The 13,732-nt window shown below is 44.3% G+C and overlaps 1 protein-coding gene across 1 annotated transcript in view; it reads left to right on the top strand.

Annotated features, from left to right (window-relative positions):
* Zbtb38 (zinc finger and BTB domain containing 38) overlaps positions 1-13,732 on the top strand; it is a 74,477-nt gene that overhangs the window by 28,086 nt on the left and 32,659 nt on the right. Inside the window, exon 5 of the mRNA XM_046431811.2 lies at positions 5,374-5,478. The gene's annotated coding sequence lies outside the window, so the exon portion shown is untranslated. The remainder of the gene's footprint in view (positions 1-5,373; positions 5,479-13,732) is intronic.

The following is a 13,732-nucleotide window of genomic DNA, read 5'->3' as shown; positions in this document are numbered from 1 at the left end:
ATCATACCAACAAGAAACAATAATTCCTTAATAACATTACCTGTCATAGTCAGCATTTGAACTTGTCTAATTAGGTCATTTAAAAAGAAAAAAAAAAAAAAAAAAAGGCCAGGCATGATTGTGCACACCTGTAATCTCAGTAGCTCAGGAGGCTGAGGCAGGAGGACTGCGAGTACAAAGCCAACCTTAGCAATTTCACAAGGCCCTGAGCAATTTAGCGAGACCCTGTCTCAAAATAAAAAATAAAACAGTCTAGGGATGTGGCTAAGTGGTTGAGTACCGCTGAGTTTGATCTCTGGTACCAAAACAAAACAATTTGTTAGTTCAAGGCACAATTCCAAATAAGGTCCATACGGTGCAACTGATATTCTCTCAAATTCCATTTAATCCACAGGTTTCCCTCTCTTCCTTTTATTCTTACTATTGCTATTTTCAAAGGAAAAAAAAAATGTTGCGAAAATGCTCTGACCTTAGAGTTTCCCCCAACCAGAAATTAGATGAATGCATCCCTTAGTGCAGTTTCAGTCTTAGAGATTACCTGTAAACTGGTAGCTACACCTGGAGGCTTGATCAGATTGAGGCTTCTTCCTTTTTTTAGTAGTTGACATTTCATAGAACTTACATAAAAATCCTAATTTTTTGCTTCCTTGAATATGTTGCCGATCTGGCATTCCCACCTGCAATGATTATCCCAAGGCTGGACAGTGAGCACCCCCACTCCCCATTTCCCACTGCTAGTTAGGTGGGATGGGAATTCTGTAGGGCCCAGTTCACACCACTTAGGTTATCTGCCAGGCTCCCACAGGCAGCCACATTAGTTGACACCCCAGTTCTAAACAATGCCTCTTCAGAGGCTGTGGTGGACGTCAACAGGACCTCACACACAAGAGGCCTTTCAGGAATGTGGCGGAGATGAGAGAAAATGATATGGAAGAGACTTCCTTAAAATGCTTAAAGGGAAAGGGATAAGCAGCCACAGGAGGGGAGTCCTCCTGATAGAATTTGGTGAGAGCCCCGGATGGGGAAAAGAAAACCATCAATTAACAGAGCTGTAAGCACAGGAGGTAGGAGTTATGAATTCCTAATCTGGGTGGGAAACAAAGAAAGCAAGTGGGCTTAAGAGACAATGCTTTGGTCTTTTTATATGATATTATGAGGATCCTAAAGCCCCATAGAAAGAGGAGGCGGCCATCAATGTAGAACTGTCCAGTAGTGTTAGTCAGAAAGCAAAAGCAGGCAGTACCAGGAAAACAGAAATTGCATAGGCAGTAAATGACATGAGGTAGAAAACAAGGGCAGCTTCTTAAAAAAAGGCCTCTGGAAAAGGCTCAGGAGCCACACTGCCGAGATGGTGGAGATTTAAGAGAGGAGATGCTTGAAAGTGCTCTTGGAATTTTTTTTTCTTCATAAAGGTATTGAAATGAAATTATATAGAAAATATATCACGTTTAGTTATCTTAAAAATAACAAATCTTTACAGAAAAGAATATAAATATGACAAGGTAGGATGTTCCTGGAAATTTCCAGATTATTCCCCATACTCAGAAGAATGATTAAGAGAAACTCTGCGCGACTGGTTATGAGGAAGGATGGAAAATTTTGAAGGCCTGGCAGATTATGTAAGTTTTAGGCTTCAGTGTTTAACACTGTTGCTGTTATAGTTCAGTTATTAATAACAATTTGGGGAAATCTAGTCACTTCTGGAGAAACATTTGGCTCCAATGAGAAAGAAATGCCACTGTTTGTGAATTTCCAAGTGTTTGTAAGGAGCTATTTACTTGCTAAGCCTCTTAGGAAAGCCAGAGCCGATTTCACCAGTAACAAGCTGTTGACAGCGTCTGATCAAGGTACCACCTGGAACAGTTAGCAAAGCAAGAAAGTGGACTGTGGAGTCAGACCTGTGCTTAAATCCCCTATGTCACTCATCATGTGACCCTAGCAGATTACCCATGGAACATTTCTAGAGTATAAAGGTTGTTTCACACACACAGTGGCTGATTCTCACTGCTTGGATGGGAGGAATTTAGAACTCTGACTACTTGGATTGGGGGGGTATAGCTCAGTGGTAAAGCCTATGTGCAGGGTCCTGGGTTCAAACCCCAGCAACAAATAAATACATGAATAACTCTGAATATTAACTTTCAATATTAGCAACAGCCACAACAGCTTGCAACTAGCACTTGCTATGTTTCAGATACTGTTGTAAATGCTTCACGTGTATTATCTCATTTAATTCTCAGCTTCTATAATATGCACAAATAATAAAAGTAGCCCCATTTTACAGATAAGGAAGCTGAGGTCCAGAGAGGTGAAATAACTTGCCTAAAGTGGTCTTGTAAGCAACAAGACTGGGATTTATACCCAGGCAGACAAAACGTGAAAGCCGAATAGCCTTGTTCTCCCACCTCCCACCTTCCAGTTGCAGAGAAGACCAGAGCGTGATATGGCATCCTGGCATTTCCCAGCCCCTCTTCTAATCTGTGAGCCTCAGTTCTCTTGGAGGTCTTTGGATAATTTCAGTTTCCAAAGGCCTTAACGAAAACATGTGAACATGCAATTAGACTATGAGTTTTTTAGGTTGGAATCCACCATTACCAACAGGTTAGCTCAGGTTTCATGAAAGCTCTGATTGGCAGTTATATGTACAAAAACATTGCAGTTTTTTTTTTTTAAGTGGGAAGATGAATCATTACTTAATAAATGCTGTTTAGTGGAGTAGGATCTTTCTGAACACGTGACCTGTGGAGAGAGTATAAAGGGTGTTTGGTATTGAAGAGGCTGGGAACTGCTGGGGTACATGTGTATGCATGTTACCCAACCTGTCAGCCTTCAAAACTCTGCCTTTATTTTTAAATGACGTGATTCTTTAATTTGACACGGAGTCAATATATTTTTCCTGTATCATTTAAAATGCTTTACTGGCTTTGAGTTAATATCAGAATCTACTTAAATCATCAAAATGATCACATTATTAAAACTCGGCTGGGAACGGGGATGCAGAGATGCAAGCCAGTATTCCTAGTTAAAAAGCAGCTGCAGGCCATGCAAAGAACAGACTCTTCTTAATCCAAGTTGTAGCCTGGGAGTGAATCTTTTCTGAAGAAATTTTAAGACTCAGTACCATCAGAACACAAGGAACACGAAGGATTTTTTCTTTTAACAAGTAAACACCTGCACAAACGCACGCAGGCACGTTAGCCTGTTAGCTCCACAAGGCAGTTTGCCGCAGGCCCTCAGTAAACACTCAAATGCGCAGCCCTTGGAAGGAGGATTCCAGCAGGCAGCCAGTGCCCTTTATTTTAGGAAGCAGACTGGGTCTTAGGCGTGAAGTACTTTTTATACCACGTTGGGAAAATCAATCTAGGCCTCCCCTGACAGGCCTGGGAAAACACAGGTGACACCCTGTTCCTGAGAACTTGACGCAATTAAAACTGCACAGTACTTTTTCTGAGTCTTGCGTCTGTTAAGTGTGCAGGGTTTGGATCCCGTGCCCAGGACCCTCCTGCAGACCCAGGCCTCGCTCTGACGGTGACGAGGCTCTGTGGCCCTAAAGCCCTAACTGCGCTGCCCTTCTGGCGAGTTCCAAATCGCGTCCTCCTCGAGGAAGCTGAGGCCGCTGCCCTCGGTGGCGCCCGGGGCCTTGAGGGCTCCCCCCACCGCTCCCGGAGCCCCGCGGGCGGGTGCAGGGTCCGGCCGCGCCCTCCCGAGGCCTCGTCCCGCGCGTGGCGGTCCCCTGGCTTCGGCGCGCCGGGCTGAGGGTCGGGCCGACCTCTCCGGGCGGCTGTGTCCTCTGCCCCACGCCGGGGGCGGGCCGGGCCGGCGGAGCCGAGCCGCCGGCGTCCATTTTCTGGGCGGTGCTGTGCGGCGCCGCGGCCGGACTCGCGGGTCCGGAAGCGCCATGGACCCCCGGGGGAAGCGCGCCGGCGGCCGAGGAGCCGAGCCCCGTAAGTGCCCTTGGCAGGGTGTTGTGCCGGGCCGGGTGGGCGAGGCGCGGCCTGCGGGTCCCGGGCGCGGCCGGCCGGACAGCTCCTCTTCCCAGAGAGAGCCTTCAACCCGGCCGGGAGCCTCCTGCAGGGCTGCGAGCTCCGTGGACGCCGGGAAGCTGCGCAGCCGCGGGGGGCGAGCGAGCGCCTGCAGGTGCAGGGTCCCGCGCCCCGAGCCCCGGAGGGTGGCCTGCAGCCCGAGTCGGGCCCTGGCGACGCATCTCGTGGCCCTGCTGCGCGGCGGGCCAGAGGGCAGCCGGAGGGAGAAATGCACACCGGGGACACAGTGGGCTCAGGTCCAGCGGGCTCGGGCGCTGCGCTGACTGTCGCGCCTCCCCTCCCCGGGGTCGGAACGGGACCCCAGTCCTGGTCCTCCGGGAATGTGATTTCCAGTGCAACGCTGAGCCCCTGCAATTGAACGGAACGTGCAAAGGCAGGGCCCTGCCCCCAGGGGTTTGCAATCTCAGCCTCCTGCTCCTGCTGCAGTTAGGTGGGCTCTGTCGCTACACCACCGCCGCCTGCTCTTAGACACTTATTTGCAGAGTATCCAGTAAATCACCTGAGATTTTAGTTTGTTCGCGAATCCGCTTTAAAACTTCTGCTTTGCTGTAGGTAAGTGCCTAATACATTCTGGACTTCGGCCCTAAATGAACGTACACTCCAAGGATTCATTATAGATGGCATGTGTTATGGTGCCTTATGTATATTTTAAAGGTTAAACCCTTTTCTTCTAATTGTGAAGCTGAACTACCCATGGTTGAAAAGAATGGGGGCGGGGGTTGTCGTGGTTTCAAAGAAACTTCTGGTGAGGTGCACAGTGATTTTCTGAGAGAGAACCCATTAGAAGATTGTGGAATCCGTTTAGTGGGTTGCTACTGAGGGAAAAAATGAGGGGGAGGGGGTTGTTTAGAATATGTAGTGCAATAGAAAAGAATAGAATAGAAAATAGTGCGCATTGCACATTGTAAGGGTAATCATTGTTTGTGAAACTTTTGGTTTTCAGTTTATATAATGTAATTAAAAATTTTCAAAAAGCTGGTCATTGTCAGAACAGCCGTTGAAACCCTGACTTACTGGTTAATAGTCCAGGCTTTGCAATCATTTGAACCTGGGGTTGAGTCCCAACTCTCAAATCAGCTGTGTGAATTTGAACTGATTCCATGATCTCGCTGGAGCCTGCATGTTTACGTCTGTAAAATGGGTGCATGCTCTGTATACCTGAGAAATATTATGACAATTACTGGATGCCTCATGTGTCAATCATTTGTGCAGTCCTTGACTTACAGTAGGTGTTCAATATATGCTAATTGCAATTCCTGTTGTCGCTGAAGCATCAAATCCTGGCAGCAACTCATGGGACATTGCACTTTTTTCTTTTCTTTTTTTTTAGATCTTGATGTGGAGGAGATGGAGGACTCAGTACCAAGAATTTCCAAGTGATTTCTTCCAAAGCACGGGAAGCTAACTCTGTTAAGGCTGGTCCGTTCTAACTGAGGTAACAAAGCTTATATCTCTCCTTAGTCTACTTGAAATAGAAAATGGTTGTTCTCGAGGAACTAGGGAACCCCTAAGGGTTGTATGATTTATGACACAGCTATATCCCAAGTTTGGGGATTACAAAATGTCCATGACTCTCAAACAGCAGTTATTAAGGAGACATGACTTGTGAGGCCTCTGTGATGAAGGGGAATGAGGGAATGGGGCTTTAGGACAACCAGTTTCTCATTCCAGTTCTGCCATGGGAGCTTTTATTCATCTTTTCATAGATAGTGGCTTCTCTGACCTAGGGGGACCCAGAGACATCATTGAGACCTGAGAAGTTGAAGTGACTCTTGAGGGTTAGTTACCTAGTAGACTGGGGTCAAAGCAAGACTGGAATGTGGATCCCTGATGCTCAGTCCTACAACCAGCTTCCTGGCCTGCTGTAGGTGAGCATGGTGCCAGGCATCCAGTATACAAGCGTGAAGAACCCTTCCCGAGACACTTGGGGTTCTTGTAACCAGGAACTGGCAGCCCTGCCTTGGAGGCGTGTACAAAGCCCCAGATGGTGACAGTAACAACTTCCATTTGTCAAGCACTTGTTTATGTTTGTGTGCCAGGCAGTGTACTGAGGACATTCAGAGTGGTATTTTTATTCCCTCCTTACAATACCCCTGGGAGGTAAAACAGAAAAGGTGTTAAAGGGCAGAACTGTGAAAACACAGACAGGTCATGGAGGGCTTTGCATCTCATGCTTCATTTATGGAGTTTATTCTATATGCAAAGTGCTATGTGAGGAACACAAAGTTCAAAGCAAAGTGCCTGCCCTCCAGGAGCTTGCAACCCACATTCCACCGAACTCCAGAGAGGCGGAGTCAGAGGGGCACCGCCTGCCCGGCTGGCTCTCCTTTACCCAGCTCTCAGCAGTCTTGAGTGGCATCTGTCACCGGAACAGACCAGAGTAATGGACATATCCAAGTTCTTGCCTTTCAATTCAGTTTTCATTTTTCCCCCCACCTTAACATATTTTTCCATCCACTAAATTTATGCTGTTTATAAACAATAGTAAGGCCTTTTCTGAGTTCCTTTATTTTTCACTCAACAAATTATTTCTTGAGCTCCTACAAGGCCCTTGGGTTTACAAACCGATTTATTATGTTTTTATAATTGTTGTGTCCAGTTTCTTAGCAGGGAATTATTCAACTCTTAGCAATTTTCTATTGTTACTATGGTGGACTAGTAGCTGTAAGGACGCTGGAGATTGACTCACGTAGGAGAGCTATTTTTTATTTACTTATTTTTATGTGGTGCTGAGAATTGAACCCAGTGCCTCACACGTGCTAGGCAGGCGTTCTACCACTGAGCTACTGCCCCAGCCCCTAGGAGAGCTATTTTTAAAATCTCAAAATCTTTAGAAAGGAATTTGTCATTTTTCTTTTATAAAAATTTTTATTTTTCCACAACTGTTGCCTGCTCATGGGGGCCTTTTTATTTGTATTATTTATTCACAGACAGAAGAAAAGGCAATTAGGCAAGGGGGCTTTCTTTGGTTCAAAATGCTCTCCTCTTTTAGCTTCATAAGCCAGAGGACTAGAGGTGGTCAAAAATAAAGCAATTGAAGAAATACCTTTGTTTGATTTATAAGAAAGTAAGTTAGAAATCTGTGCAAGAATTGTGTTCAGCAATAGCAATCAGATTGCAAGGCTTGAATGCTACTTGTAATAACTTGAGTCCCAAATAAAAACAAATGAGATGTTGAATGTGAAATGCTTTGTAAACTTTAGGAGTTCTGTAAATGTTATATAGCAAATATTTGGGTGCCTCCTGTAAGTATGACACTGTGCTAACGGGGATGGATAGCTCAGCGGTGAAACAACCTAGAATCTTTCCCATCAGACCCTTATGCAGCTGAAAACAAAATATACAGAAATGCTATATGGTGAATGTTAAAAGAAGATATTCTGGTAACTTGAGGAGACATTTGACATAGGAGGGATGGAGGGAGATGGAGAAAGCATGGAGCATATTCAGGGAAAAATGTCAAGTGCAGCTAGCTGAGTTAGAACTGGTCTGTACAGGCATCCAGTAGGAAGGAAAGCTGGAGAACATTTGGTGCCGAACAATAATGGCCTCAGATGCCAACTAGGAAATTTGAATGTATTAACCCGTGCTTTGCATTAGGAGCAAGTGCTTGTGTGTGGTTTGGGGGACATTGGGAGGAGAAGAAGGGAAATAGACTGTTGTAATCAACAAAGGGAAAGCGGGGGAGAAGGAAGGCCCAGAGTGGATGATCATCCGTTGAGGATGAGGGTAGTGAAATGGAATGGAGCAGAGGAAAATGGAAGAACTGACAGAATCAGATGGTCAGGGGAGAAGGAGCAGCTCGTGCTAACCCTGAGCTTCCCAGAGCCGCAGTGCCATGGAGGAAGCCTGGGAGGAGGCAAGATGCTGTATTTCAGAGGCGCTGAGTCAGAAGTGGTGAAGCATGCTGTCCTCCCAGGCTGATGCAGCTTTGGGCTCCACAGGAAGGTCAGGGCTAGTTTTGGAGTCATTAGTATATAAGAAAAGGTCAAGAGGTGGAAGAGAGATTTTCCAGCAGAGAGTGTATATAGAGAAAAAGATTGAGGATGGAGCTTTTAAGCAAAGAAAGGACCTAGGGAGGAAGAGAGAATTCTGGCGGGAGAGCAAAGAAGAACCCCAGAAGAACATGATTCCAAAAGCCCATGGATGGGGTTTCCCAGTGGAAGGAGCCAGCATGTCAGGTCCAGAGGAGGAGGGGTGGGCTAGGGAGCACCATCAGAAGGACAGGTGGTAGATGTAAATGTGTTGGTCTTTCCCTTTGTACGGTAGTGTGAGGTACAGAGCGAATTGAAGTGATTTCATTTTGTACTAGTTTATAGCTTGCACAAATTAAGAGTCACTGTTAAATTTGACTCTAACATGTCCCCAAACATACTTCTGATTACTAAAATTCACTGTTCAACATGGTGTGATAGTGGTCAGACACTGTATTCCACTGTCAGCAAACAGACCAAAGAATGCCTCTTAATAGAATGAGTGCATTAAAAGCTACATTTCTGTTGATGCGAAAAGTTTCTAAAAGTAATTTAATTGCATTGACTCCTACCCTATGCTGTGGTATGACGCGCGTCTTTGTGTTCTCATGTATGTGTGAGCTTAGTACAATGGAATGAGGAGGCTGGGGTCAGATAAATCCAGTTTCACAACCTAACTGGGCCATTTTCCAGGCCGTGAGTGTAGAACAGTTCCTCTAAGCTTAACTTTTTCCATCCATAGCTCACATAGGTTTATTTTGAAGAGGGAGTGATAAGACAGTTTGTTAAAAACTAAACTATAATGGGCTCCCTCACAACCCTGTGTAGATATGAGAATCTATAGGAGGAGGGTGCATTTACACGCACAGCTTGATCTGTACCAGTTTGATCTGTACCAATTCATTTGAATGCACAAATTTTGTCATGGAAAGTGCGCACATACCTCCCATTAAGGCTATTCTAACCTGTGTCAGTTCAGGTGAGCAGCAATTTAGTATGGATAAAAATGCACCTGGGGAATTTATCACAATGTAGATTCCCAGGCCCTGATTCTGATTTAGTGGATTGGGAGCGGGGCCTGGAAATCTGCATTTTGAATGAGTATTGCCCTGACTGCTGATGAAGATGCACAAATAGCACTTTGTTAAAATGCAGAGCAAAAGGGAGGGTCAACCTGAGACTTGGCATGCTGATTTCAAATTCTGTTTCCATTAGATGTCTGTGCTCAAAAGCTTTCAATTTGTATCATTCGTGTGTGTGGATTTTACTTGTAATCATATATCATCTATTGGATTCCAGATAGTCAATGGCTGGTGGTGTGATTGTACCTTCCCATAGCTGTCTTTAGCATAACCACAGCAGGGCAGGGTGACATAGCCCTCAAACCAGTTTCTTTTGCTGTGGAGTGAGTGATGACACCTGTCCCCATGCTCGGAGTTTGCAAAACCAGTATAACTTTAGTTGTTAGCAACAGTATATTCACTGTCATGCAGTTGAAGTACGTTGATACATTTATCTGTCTAACTCTCTGTCTTCTGATGGATAAACATGCTGTTATATTATTTCTCTCGTCCTCTGTATCTTAGAGTCATAGAATTTTTAGGCTGAAGTTCAAGTTTTTCATCTATCCCAACCTCATTAGATGAAAAATAATTTATCCTTTTTTTTTCTGCCTCGTGCTAGCTCTCTGCTTGTTCACAACAAAAAATGCACACATATATATGTGTTTGGTGTGTAAGCTGTGTATGGAGAATATAAAACATTTGGTTTGTGCATCTTGAATTATGCTTTATGTTACCTGCATATGCTTTCCAAATCTAATGGCACAATGGAAATATGTCTATTAAAATCATATTGAGGGGCTGGAGTTGTGGCTAAGTGTTGGAGTACTTGCCTTGCAGGTATGAGGCACAGGGTTCGATCCTCAGCACCACATAAAAATAAACAAACAAAATAAAGGTGTTATGACCATCTACAACTAAAAAAAAAAAAAAAAACTATATTGCAGGGTTGGGGTTGTGGCTCAGAGGTAGAGCAATCGCCTAGCATGGGTGAGGCGCTTATTTGATCTTCAGCACTACATAAAAATAAGATATTGTGTCTACCTATAACTAAAAAATAAATAAATAAAACCCAAACTATATTGAGTCTGCATGTCAGCATCTCGCTGATGGTTCACTTCTTTTGGAGGAGAGTGCTGATGGCCTAGAAACTTTCCTAGAAATGGGGTTTCCCTATTTATGCACACAGCCCCTGAAGAAGAGAGTGGATTGGGCATTTCTGATGTGCATCACCTCAGCCACTTTATTAGAACCTCAGGCCACCTGGTCACAAGGGAATGCTCAACAGTGCAGCCACCATGGTTGCAGAGATGAGTTTCACGGCCTGTTCTGTGGGACTCCAGAGGCCATCCTCTTCTGTCTAGGCCCCAGGCTGGCCCCTGGCTACATAGTGAGGGTATGAAATAACTATGTTCCTGATTTTAGGCCAGAGATTTAGAGACCCTCATCCCTGTTGTTATCGTAACCGCAGAATTCTTGACAAGAAAGTGGAGCAGAGATAAGTACAATAAGTTGAATTTGTTCAAAAATATTTGCTACATATCAAACCAGATATCAAATCAGGGTCCCCCTTCATGAGGCTTCCCTCTCTTACTAACCTGTTCTTATTTACTTTTAATGTGCTGTTATAAGCTTTTCTTTTAGAGTAAAAACACCAATGGATTTCTGCACTGATAAGATCAATCATTTGGTGTCTTGGATAACTGTCATGATTGCTGTGCTGGGCTAAATATTCCCGGAGTCACTGTGCCAGTTGAAAGTTTAAAACAGCTCCTAGGGCACTCGTCCAGAGGTGCTCAGTAAATACTTGTTGGTTACGCGCTGAGGTCTGATGATCTTTACAGAGCACTGGGGAAGAGCTCAGAGCCTCCATAGAGATGAGTTTATGGAGAGATTAAAAGCCTGGGGCTCTTTCCTAGCAACACTGAGAAAGAGAGTGATGATTTTGCTGGTTTGGTTTCCTCACCTGTAACCAGAGAAGATTCAGCTGAATAGTGGCTTAGTTTTCTTCCTGCTCTAAGGTGCAGTAATTCCAATCCCTCTCCAGAAGAAAAGCAGAGGTGCTGGAATAAGCATATAGAAACGGGGACAGTGGTTCTGCCTGAGACCTTCCAGGGGTCCCAATTTCATGACTCTCACCAACTGTCCTCATAGATATATAAATAATAGCTAGGCAGAGCCGTAGCCTACCCTATATACATGTCCGCTTGGAGGAAATGAAGATTTTTATAGAAAGATTGGGACTGGCTGGGAGTCAATCAAAAGATAACAAAGGGGAAGGGGAAATACATTTATTTTTTTAATTTTTTTAGTACTAGGGACTAATTTTTTTAGAACCTAGGGCCTTGCATGTGCTATATAAGTGCTGTATCACTGAGTTACACCCCAGCCATTTTAAAAAAGAAAAGGTTTGTTTTTTTGTTTTGTTTTGTTTTAGTTTTTTTTTTTTTTTTTTTTTTGTGAGAGGGTCTTGCTGAGTTACTGAGACTGACCTTGAACTTATGATCCCATTGTCTGTCTCCTGAGTAACTGGGATTACAGGAGTGTGCCAACATGCCTGGCACAGTGTTCAAATTTTATGGCTAAAAAGAACCTCAGAAATAAACAAGCCCAACCTCTTCACATTCCAGATAAGGAAACAGGAGTCCAATGAAGTCATAGGACTTGCTTAAGTTCACACAATTGATGAAAGTGTCCCATGCCCAGTCTGCCATGCAGGCAGGAGATGGCAACCAGCAGCAAAATCTGACAGGGTTGGCACTATTTTGTGGAGAAAGCTGACTGTAATATCTGCTGGGCTTCCATTAGGGCAACAGGACACAGAATTTCTAGCTAAAGCACTTAGATTCTTGCCAGTTAAGGTAGGTTTTAAAAAATGAAATAAAAAAATTCCTCTCTTATGTTATGAAAATTACCAAGCGGTGCTACAATAACTTCATTTGGAGAGGAACTAAACATTTTCACAAGGATTGTGAAGAGGAGGACCCAGCACACACACCCCACCACTTTGCTGGCCACAACTCAAGCAGAGCGTGCATCCTAGGGTGCATTTCCATGAAAGATGCAGTGGCCATTTTAAACTGTGGAAGGGCATCCTGGGATTATCTTAGCAGCCCAAGAAGGCAGGCTTTGTGCAAGGTGAGACCGACTTTGTTCAGCTGTCACTTCCTGCTTTGTGAGTTAGATACTGTTTCTGGGCCCTGTTTTATTTGTTTTGATGTTTTTGTTTTTTTTTCCCCCTGTCCGAGCGTTAGAACAAGTTCTGTTTGTACAGTTGATTGCAGTTAGATGATAAGTCCACCAGTTCAGCAAAACCAGAGCTGAATTCATTATCTTGTCAGGCAAGGCAGGCCTGTATCAGAATCGGTCTCCCCAAACGTATAAAAAACATTTTTGTATGAGTGAGAAGATATCTGGTTAGTTCTCATAGGATGGCAATTGGCTCCTAGATACATGTGAAGATTTTCTTTTTTAAAGAGCAGGTGCGGTGTTCTGGTCTGTTCCTGCATAAGTGCGTTGGTTCTGGTGTGAACTCAGCAAGCAGGGTGGCTGGGCTGTGTCTGTGGTGCTTTTTGGTGGAAGGGATTTTAATGTCACCATCACATCCATCCCTGAGCACCCTTGCTGAACCACCCCTCCTGTGGTATGTTTAGCCCTTTCGTTAGATCAGTGTGAATTCCACCTTTGCTTTAATGGGAGGAGGACAGGAGGACTACCTTGAGAAAGCAGAGTCACCAAGATAGACTGTAAAAGTGACTGCGTGGCATAGAATGAAGCCCTCAATGGGGTTTACTGGGACATTAAGCAACCTAGCAGACTCCGAATGCTGCGGTGCTCATTAGGGTGTAAAACTCGAAAACCCTGACCTTTAAAATTTTTTCCTGTCAAGGTCTAGCAATCCTGGAGTGTCACTAGCCCTGCCACACTCTAAGTTGACTTTCTGCACAGAGCACCGTCAACGACCTGGGACAGACATTTTTTCCTAAATGGAAATATGCTGCTTATTGAATTTCTTACCCTGTTTGTTGTGCTTTTAACTTCCCAATATTTGTTTTTATTTTTGGCATTTTCAAGAAACCAATTAAAAGCCTTTTTTGTCACATTTGAATGATCTATTTTTAAGACTCTGTGTATAATGAGTTGCTGATGATTTTTTTGTTTTTTGTTTTTTTTTGCTTCTCTATTTTAAGAAATAATTGTTGAGGTCCTTTTTTTTTTTTTCCTTTTATGAAATTTAAATAGGAATCTCACCTCCAATCGTAGCAACCACCTTACTTTAAAAATGACCTGTTTTCCCCATGAGGTTCCCTTGCTCTCCATGAGGAAGATAAAAGTTCTGGCGATTAGTCATTGTGGTATTCAACAAACAAATTACTTTGGAGGCCTGATTCATGTTAGTGGTCGAAAAGAACGGCTCTGGGCATGCCGATCATGGTGGGTGCGCAAGGTAAGTGCCCATCTTCCCAGCAGATCCCTGGAAGCCCAGTTCGTCCTGTGGAAGGTTCCTTACTGGGTGGCCATTTTCTGTGTGCTGGGTCCCCGTGGGGAGCTCCTCCCCCTGCAGCCCGTGAGCATTTGTTCTCTAAAATGAAAGCAGAAACAGAAACTCGCTGTCCCACGGCACAGCCTGCTCTTCAGTTGTTTTTTTTAAGAT

This window comes from Marmota monax, unplaced genomic scaffold (genome assembly GCF_021218885.2).
Source record: "Marmota monax isolate L192 unplaced genomic scaffold, Marmota_monax_Labrador192_F-V1.1 WCK01_AAM20220418_F8-fsc00022, whole genome shotgun sequence".
NCBI lineage: Eukaryota > Metazoa > Chordata > Mammalia > Rodentia > Sciuridae > Marmota > Marmota monax.
This window is presented reverse-complemented; position numbering and strand designations above follow the sequence as displayed.